At 35.9% G+C, this 10,793-nt stretch overlaps 1 pseudogene; it reads right to left on the reverse strand.

Moving 5' to 3' along the window:
- Positions 1–1,769: 1,769 nt before the first annotated feature.
- Positions 1,770–10,057, reverse strand: LOC127857623 (sarcoplasmic calcium-binding proteins I, III, and IV-like; annotated as a pseudogene).
- Positions 10,058–10,793: the final 736 nt, after the last annotated feature.

The following is a 10,793-nucleotide window of genomic DNA, read 5'->3' on the forward strand; positions in this document are numbered from 1 at the left end:
TAAGGAAAACGTCTAAGCCCGATGGCACTCATATTTTTCAGTACACCTAAACCGTTTTCAAAATCGGCAGATATACCATTTAAAAGGCGTTCTTAGCAAGTTTCATGAGGACTGGGTAAACATGTTACTTCTGGAATGTTAAAAAACTTTTCATTTAATTTGACATAGCAACATAGTTTTTGAACGTAATTTTGTAATTTACCCAATTGTCATTTAGACCAATCTTCGTACAAAGTTTCGTGAATATTGGAAATGAATATAATCTTAATAAAATGTACAAATTGATAACGGACCATGTAGAAACGATGATTAACAATGTACAAAATGTAATCACAAAGCTCACTGTAAGCAAGTTGTGCTCATTAGATCTAAAAATGACCCTTGCTAGGTACATCTGTGTAAGATATGACAGAGCACTATGAACAGGGTTTTAATTCAACGATTTTGTTAACAGACTGGGTACTTCGCCTTCCAAGTCGTTTCACTAAAACTGGTAAAAGAATTATTTTTTTTTTGCTTACATACACTATACAATTCACAAAAGTATTTTCATCATTATAATACAATAATAAGTATACACAATGCATCTTCTGAAAACAAACTTGTAGACCAGACAAGGGTTTTCGTGGAATAAAAGAAAAATACTTATTCAAGTGCATAGTCCAAATGATGGTGTTGTTAGGGTTTTGGATATGCTTCCGACATCACTTAGTTTTGATTGATCACTTCTCGCTATCAATCGACCAGCTGTCTATAATCTTCCTTGTTAAGAAGAACATTTACAGTTCTCAAGCAGTGGTTTAAGAGTGCGTTTATGACTTTGTATTAAAAACTTCCTTCTGCAGTATGTAGAGGGTGAATATTAAATTATTATAATTTTAATGTTACAATAAACAAATGCAACTTAAAGTTTGTATAGACAGTGTTCGACAATGACTATTCTGCGTAAGATGGTATTCTTTTGTACAGACATTCTGAATATGAGAAACGAGGGATTTTTTTTATAACTCAACGATGATTTTGAAGGAGTCCGACGGACTTCCTTGACAGTCCGAGTCTCATTTGCAGGAGTCTGGGACCACCGGACTTCCGTCAGTGTCGAACACTGCGTATGCGTTCATTCAATTATTAAAGGGACCTTTTCACAGATTCTGGCATGTTTTGAAGTTTGTCATTAAATTCTTTATATTGATAAATGTAAACATTGGATCTAGAAAACTTCAGTAAAAAATCAAGAACACAATAAAGAAAGAAAAAAAGTAACACTCAGCAGGGCTCGAACCACTGACCCCTAAAGTCCTGGAGTAAAAAGTCTGCCATTTAGACCACTCGGCCATTCTTCCTGATACAAGAACGGATTTATTTTTTACTCTGTGTAAGCTATCCTCGTAGTTTCACAAAATATAACGACAACAACAGAACTCTCCAAATTATTCATTCGTTTTGCGTTGCAACGCTTTATAATTTTCAGGTTTTTAAATTGTCAAAATATGCATTTAATGGCCATTTTAGAGTATGTTAAATGTAAGTATTGGTGTTTCCTCACAAATATCATAACTCAAACGAAAATTTGCGAATCAGAAACAACTTTTTTCAATTTTGTCAATTTTCCCAAATGCGAAAAGGCCCCTTTAACCAAACACAAAATGCCAGTTATAAAAACAGGCGTTATTCATAATCAATTATTAGCGCTTAAAAAACTTTACTTTGATTAAACATCATTAATCCGCTAAGCAAAGTGTATAAACTATAAGGGATGTTATTCTTAATCAGTCGGTAAAGTCCAGTTTTCCGTAGATGACATTCCCAAGTGAGCTCGGGTCGTCGCTTCGGTAGTACTCGGTACAGAGATGACGGAAATACTCCATAATCTACCTTCTTATCATTATTCTGTAAGAAAACAACAAAACATGGAGCAATGAAATAATAATTGCATTGATGATGATGGTGGTGGTGGTGGGGATGATGATGGTGATGATGATGATGATGATAATGATGATTATGGTGGTGGTGGTGGTGATTATGATGATGATGGTGACGACGGCGACGATCATCATCATCATCATTATCATCATCATCATAATCATCATCATCATCATCATCATCATCATCATCATCATCATCATCATCATCATCATCATCATCACCATCATTATAATTAATTCATTCATTCACTTATTCATTCATAAGTAAAATCAAACATATATTCACTATTCATTCTTTGATTCATTAATTAATTAATGAATTCATGTATTTATTAATTCAATTATTCAATTATTTTATGATTCTCACTGCACTCAAAGGGAGATAACCTACCACACTGAACAATGTGAAAGCGTTCCTCGCTTGTTTGAGAGGTATTCCGAATTCCGACATCACGTATTCATATACCTCAACATCCACGAATCCTTTGCCTTCAAATACAAAACAAGGAAAATATTTGACCCCCGCTCTGGGAAAACGGGGCTTAATGCATGTGTCTCAAATGTCGTCACAGGCAGGGACGGTACAAGCTACTAAGGGGCTACAATTAAACCTTTTATGGTTTTGTTTGTTTTAAAGAAATATCTTCATAGCGAAAATCCAGTTTAGGCGGAAAGTGTCGGCGAACTACACAGGCTAATCTGGGACGACACCTAACGCGCTTTCGTCATGCCCCTTTTTCACAGAGCGCTGCTTATTTGTTGATGTTTGTGTGTTTTTTCTCACAAATTTGTTCGTTCAGGTATGAAAATTGACTGTTGGCAATAATTTACCACCATCGGTATTTCAGTTCTTTTTAAAGAAAATAAAAAGATGTTTTTTCTTTGAAAATCTAAGGACACACAACAAAGGAATTCGGTCATTGGCAAGCTTGTAATAGACATTAAGTGCTAATTTGGTGTTTTTTTTGTTCCGTTTTCGATCGATTTCATTTTTTGTTTAATTTAATATGGTCGCAAAAATACGTTTTCAGACAACGTGTTTTAAAATCACATGTTTGGTTGAGGCGCCGATGATTTGTTGATTTTGTTAGGTAAATTTGACCGAAAACCAGAGTAAAACAATAAAAATTACCATAGTGATCATTTCCACTTTCATTATCAGTAAATTTAATTCCCTGAAATTTTCCAAAAACTACTTGAATACAAGTAAATAACGCAAACATCGACTAAATACGGTCGATAGACCCTTAAATAATATACTGCTACAACTTGGACAAAAACGGGCCGTGATCTGGGATAACGGGGTTAAATGCATGTGCGCAATGTGTCTATTCGGCTGATATCTGCCTATAGTTTTGGCATGTAGGCGGGTTTGAAAAGGTTCACCTTCACCAAAACACCAACACGAACGAGCGACAAATGTACCCGCCAGAACGAAAAAAGGGCGCCGAACGACAAAAGGGGCGCAGAACGACAAAAGGGGTGCCAATATGACTATATTGTTTTTGTCGACCTCTTTGAGGCAGAAATAAAAAAATCATGCACCATAAAAGCTATTTTAGTTTGACTTTGTTTAAACATTAAGTCGACAGACTATTTTAAGTGACTTAAAATGCGATTTAATAATGGCATCACAGTAAATGCTCATTTACTTTGATTAGTTCTCTGAAAAAGGCAAAATACTTGATGGCGACACTATTTTCACGACTTTAGAGAAACAGCGTTACCAGTTCTGTCGAAGAGATTAAACTTGTACTCGATGTACTTTTCAAGCCACACCGGAAGGGATGGTTCGGTTGTGACGTCATCTTTCCGCTTCTTCAACTGTTCGAGATTTTGCTTGTGAAACGTCTGCCACATTTTGATATGCAATGGATGATCGACTTCATCGATAAAGAAGAATTTTCCCGGTTGTAATGTCACGTAGGCATTAAATATATATGCATTCATTGTTAAATAACTGAGCGTCAGTATTACATTGCTGTTTATTTGACGATTCTCAACGGAGGTACGAGTATCAGTTTTTAATTACCATACAACATGCAAGCAATCAAGTGATAATAGCAATGGGAACTAAACAACAATTGGCCGTTATATGTGAAAAGGGGTTTAATGCATGTGCATAAAGTGTCGTCCCAGATTAGCCTGTTCAGTCCGCACAGGCTATAATTGGCCTAAAATGTCCTGAAATCTGACATCTGATGGCATTTCTTAGGCATGGCTTCCTTTTATGTTATAATGATTGCAAATAACTTTTTTTTTTAATCTGGAGGGGATGTCACCCTCTGGGATGTTTGACGACCCTGTTAGTAGGTCAAAAGGTCAATGAGTGCATTTTGCTTTAAAATTGAGGTAACATTGCCAAAATTGTGAAAAATCAGATATTATTACTGATTTTACTCCTGAACTGATTTAAATTTGATACTTGAAGGGTTTTCTCATTTTTTAACTGATTTTGGCTTTTCATAAGTAGGTCAAAGGTCATCACGTGCACTTTTATAACCATTATAGGACGTAAATTGCAGTGTATGTTGAAACCAACCAAGGATTCATGTATTATATATTTGTAAGTAACTTTTCAATGAGAGATGGATACTTTGGTGATGAAAAGAGTATGTCTCTGTTGTATCTTAAGTGAATTTTCCTAACTTTGTAAATTAAGTTACCTAAATTATAAGAAAACAATGTTCATTTTAAGACTTTTAATACTTATTGCGTTTTATAATATAACAACTTTTTATAATAAGAACCAACACTATTTCTGCATTATCCTATCAATACAATTACGAGACATTAAACAATGAAAGTATAGTTACAAGTAAACATGTGTGATCTACGTTACAGTCTAAATATATATATTGTTTTATATGCATATTATGCTAAATACTATTTTAAATAAAAGATTTCAGCTCAAATAGTATACTCTAATGAAGTTCTTAATACTGTACGTTCTATAATGTCATAATTATGCAATATAAGTTATTTTTACTTCACAAAATTAGTATTAATTGTAATATGAATAATGTAAAACAGAAATTATTTTTTACCCAAACAGTGATCTATTTAGTAACATATTTCAAAATCTTGAAGTACCATTTATAAAATAAAACAAATGTTCATCTGACTTCAGTGCACTATTATGACCTACTGTATCATCATGCTGAAGATAATGTCGGTCTTGTGTGATAATTTATTTTACATACGTTACATAACATACGTTACATAAATTTACAGTTTTGTTCCAAAACACGAATTACTATGGCAGTATATGTATCTCCTTATCTTTTATCGTTTACAACAATTATCTAAGGTTTAAACAGCCATTCGCTTCACATGCGCATTCAAACAAGCATCCTTGGTCAGATCGATAGCACTTACATCGTGCTGTTCTACACTTGGGTTGACAGCCACGTGATACTAACTGGACACATGCTGCAGGGATCTTTGGTTTCCTTATTCATACCGGTTTGAGTGAATTTTCTGCAAGTTTCCATGCGCCAGTATCAAGATGATAATCAGGCTGAAAATTCATATACCGGTATGTGGCATTTAGCCATATCTTTGCCTGATAATTTGCCCTTTTAATGTGAAGTTCAAGCGCATCATTTGTAGGGGGTAACAAATCCAAATACTTCCTGGCTTTCCAAAATCACCGATACCTACATGTGTCAATGTTTGGTGGGTGGTCCTGACAGCAGCCATACAGCACACATAGAAATTAAGAAACTGCTAGAGCAACACCATCTCTACCAACACCCTCCAATGTATCAGGTTTTGCGATATACTTCACTCAGGCGGTTTTCTTACTTATTCCATTTAGAGCAGACGTGGTGTCGCATCCTGTCAATGCGTAAAACCCAAAAATGTTTTTTCTGACAAAGCCGACTAGTTTTTCAAATATTGTGTGCACAGGATAACATATTCGTTGTTTGCCTGTACCAGATATAATATATACCTCAGCGTCAGCTCCAATGTGGTATATTAACAAGAGCAGAACGCTTGTAGCCGCTATCAATACCGTCCCTGGAGTGCAATATCATCCGCGTATCTGCCTCCCCATGATTTACACATAGGTTTGTCGCATCAAAAGTACTCGACTTTGAATCAACATCACCTGGAAATCCAGCTCCTACAACTATAGTTGATCCTAATGGAAGATTTTCTGATTGTTTTAGCAATTCGTTTGAGAGAAATTCAGCCAAGTCTGCTTAATTGTCATCATGTGTGATATACTGTTCTCATATTTGCGGAAGAGGAACGTTTGGACTTGTTAATAGCTTCCTAATTGGTCGACGCTTTCTTTTCCTCTTAACTCTCGTTGCTTTTTTGATAGATTTTCTTCCAAAGTATCGATCAAAAGTCGCATCAACTTGGGTAGTGTTTGCGCTGAAATGACTTAAAACAGATGTTACAAAAACAGTTGCATATTGTCCAAATATTTGACAGTCCTTGGGCCTACATAAACTCTGTATTAGCGCGTGTCAATCAATTATTGCACATGTTGCAATCAGTCGTTGTCGGAACAACTTAAGGCGTCACTATATCATTGTGCTTTGTAAGCACTTGGAGTAGTTTGTTTTCTAGGTTTCATGCATTTTCCCACTAGTCTTTGCAAATGATAATGGCACATCAGAATGTTCATGTTCTAGTACAGATGCTGTTTCTACGGCTCTCCCTGAATTAGCTGCGTTGAAAAGTCTCTGCATTAGCTTTCTGTCAGCCTTTAAAATCTGTGTCACTTTCTGCTTTTCACTGAATATATCCTTATAGAGATATGCACATGTTTTAGACTGTACCTTTTGAATTGGAGCATAAAATTCAATATTCTGCTCTTTCAGCCTTTTCTCTACAAATTCCTTGAATAATGTTTCAACTCGACTTTCACAGATCAATGAATCATCTCTGATATCATAAGTTGCAACGTCCTTAGATGCTACAGAGAACAGTCTGTTCTCCTCTTCATGCACTCCGAATATATCATATGAACCAAAGAGCTGCATCATTTTCTTGATGCACTCTTCCTCTGAAGAAACTCTCGAACGAGTTCCATCTGCTCTATTCTTGAATATTTCATTATTTTCGTCATCATCATAATGCTTGAACAATTTCATGGTACTATTGGAAACCTCAGATCTTACTGACCACGTAATACAAAAACTATCTATTGCCTGGTCCTGCCTTGTTATTCCAATTATACCCCCTGTCGTTTTACACATTCTGTTTATCCACTCGGTAGCTTGGTCGACAGGTACTCCGGTGAATGCTTTTTCCTTCAGCCTGACTACAAAGTGATCTTCAATAAACTCTTTGAACACTTCAGATGCTGCATATTCTAATGCTAGATATACAGGACCCCAAACGGGCATAGTTTGTGTGGTAGTACACCATTAGCCACGGTAGCATCTCGGAAAAGGCTTCAATATGCAACAGCCAATAGATTATCCTTTGGGCTTTAATGAACTTCATAAGTATGTCAACAAAATGTAGGTAGGAATTCCCGAACGAAAAGTTCTTCACTTCACTTTTCTCTTTGTCGAATTTATCTAGTAATTCACCAATCATTTTCTCCTTGACTGCTTCAAGAAAATTATCATTTGCTTCACTAATATCATCTTGGTTCAAGCGACTTTTCATTTCAAAAGTAACCTCTAACTCTCTTACTTTATATTCAAGTTCTTTGATTTCTTCTTCCTTAGATTCTAACCACTGACTAAAATATCTTTACTTTAACCTCCAAATCGCCCCTTATGCAAGCATATGACCCCTAACCGCTCGATAATATGCCTTCCCCATCCATAACCTTAGTAACAGCATTTGGTCCAAATACACCTGCTTCAAGAAATACGTCCTCCAATCCTCCAATCCTGAACATTCCATATGTTGACCGATCGCGCGAAGGAAATTGAAGTATACATGAAATCATCCCATCATAAAAATAACATTCTTGTTACGTTCTTTTTTTGCCCATAATTATTTTTGCCTTTGCTGTATAATGGCTTGTCAGCAGTGTATTTCTGTCCAACATGCCTACTTATTTCTTATACACAAATGAGTTTCAGTCTATTTTTAAGCGTACGTTGTATTTCATTATATATATATATAATGGATCCTTTAAATTTATCATTTTACTTTACAAATATGTTTATAGAGTTAATAGTAATCAGCAAAAACTATTCAATTGCTTAAAACATACTTTTTGAACATAATATTTTATTCGGTTGATTTTCAATGCCAGTTGTCATGTTTATTTTTGCATAAAAGTGCACTAAATGACCTTTTGACCTATATAAGTGAACATTAGAATAGATATAATTTTAATTAGATCCAAGCAGGTTCATTTTCAGACAATATTACTGCCTTAAACGTTTCAATTTTGGTTATAAATCAAAATGTACCGATTGACCTTTGACCTAATTAAAAGGATGTAAAGCACCTGAGAAGATGACATCCCCTCTAGATTTTCAGCACAGGGTATATAGAAAAAGAAGCAATGCCTAAAAAATGCCAACCAACTTTTTTCTAGGCACATTTCTCAGATTTTTAGGTTAACTACTAATCATGGACAACACTTTCCTCTTTTATGATATTTTTCGTTTAAGGATAGTCTCTTCTTAGCAAAAATCTAGTTAAGGCGTAAAGTGTCGTCCCTGATTAGCCTGTGCGGACTGAACAGGCTAATCTGCGACGACACTTTACGCACTTGCATTAAACCCCCTTTTCACAGAGCACGGCTCAATTATAAGCTCTATACATCACCACCATCTCCAGTTGAATCCAAAAGTAATCCAATAATCCAATAAACCGTATAAAACGTTGTGCAAAAACTAAAAGTCAAATAGGGAAATGATATAATTAAAAATACGCAGTTTATGACAGGAAAGTGTTTAAAACAAGAATCCGCCATTTCATTACATGTATTTACCCATTCTTCCTTGGAGATTTTGCCGTCGAAGTTTTCATCTCTGTCATCCTGTAGTTTCCGCCATATTTCTTTGAATAACTCGTGCGTATGTAGGTAACGGAGCGAGCCGACCTGCCATCCGCTCATGTCGCAGATTTTCTGTGAAAATTATATTAGCCTCGTTCTCGGAAAATGGGGCTTTATGCACGTGCGTTAGGTGTCGTCCCAGATTAGGCTGTGCATTCTGCACGGGGAAATCAGGGACGACACTTTCTGCCAAGCCTGAATTTTCTTTAGTGGATACTTCCTTTACACCAACAATATAATAACCGCGGAAAGTGAATGCATAGTTATTAGGTCCAGTTTTCGCAGAGCGCGGCTCACGTACAACATAATATCATAACAATAATGGAAATCTATCGCATACCTGTCGGGCCATCTCAAAATCGTGCAATTCCAATGCACCGTCTTTATTCAAATCTGAAAAGCAACGTAATACATAAAATTGAACCTCGCTCATGGAACACGGGTTTTAATGCATGTGCGTTAAGTGGTAAATCAGGGACGACACCTTCCGTTTTAAAGGTATATTTCGTTTTAAGAAAGTCTCTTCTAGGCGAAAATCCAGTATCGGCGGACACTGTACGCACATGCATTAAGACACATTTCCCAAAGCGCGGCTTGATTGCAAATTGTAAGAAAAGTACGCGTGTGCTGCACATCATCATCATCATCATCATCACCACCATCATCATCATCGCCGTCGTCATCATCATCATAATCATCACCATTATCATCATCATCATCATCATCATCATCATCATCATCATCATCATCATCATCATCATCATCATCATCATCATCATCATCATCATCATCATCATCATCATCATCATCATCATCATCATCACCATCATCATCATCACCATTACCATCACCATCATCATCATCATCGCCACCCACATCACCACCATTATCACATCGTCATCACCATAATCAAAGCCGCAAATTTAAAAAATGGCTAGGGGGGACCCCTTGGCAAATTATGCTACATCTTCCTTTAGCAACACTTAAGTCGGACAAGATATATTTAACTGTTTCTGCTATACATGAAATGCAAATGCACAAGGAAGAATTCATATTACCGAAAAAAAGTCGAGAATTCGTAGAGTAGTTTTTTCTTCTGAAACTCCGATAACTCTGGCTTGAACATGCCCAAAACTAAACCCATCTTTCTGCAACCCCGTCTGAATGCGTCGGCAACTGAAACAGTGAATGAGTGATTTAATGAACCTCGTTCTTGGAAAACTGGGCTAAATGCATGTGCGTGAAATGTCCTCCCAGATTAGCATGTGCAGTGCGCACAGACTAATCAGTCAGTGATTTTTGTCAATGATATTCATTAATGTTTGACGAATGCAATACTTTATTTATCTTTAAACAAAAGATATGTTAAAAGAATAATATTAGTAAAAACAATTTGATCTGTGTAAATACTTTGGGAATAACTTATCAACGGATTAATATTTTTCCTGTGGTGAACACTTACTCAACGGATTAATATTTTACCTGTGGTGATCACTTTCTAAACGGATTAACATACTTGCAATCACAATGTGTCTGATAAGATATAATATAGATCAATTACTGGATTTATCTGCAGTATCGAGAAATCATGCAATACCAAACAAAGGAACGTGAACCATTTTAAAGCAATACAATCTTTTGAAATATAGAGTTGCCCGAGGCGGTAGGAATCAAGAGTTACGTGTATGGGACACAAATAGTGGAGTAAATTTATATAATCTACAAAGTTTACCATCACAAATTCCAACTGTAACATCTTTGAAAAGACACAGCACACAAAACATTTCAGATGCAATTTTAAACAACCTCTCATACCGCAAGAAATGCAATACACTAAATGGTCTAAATGAACAAATATCTTGCCTTACATTGAACTGTCA

Source organism: Dreissena polymorpha, chromosome 14, assembly GCF_020536995.1.
Source record: "Dreissena polymorpha isolate Duluth1 chromosome 14, UMN_Dpol_1.0, whole genome shotgun sequence".
Classification (NCBI taxonomy): domain Eukaryota; kingdom Metazoa; phylum Mollusca; class Bivalvia; order Myida; family Dreissenidae; genus Dreissena; species Dreissena polymorpha.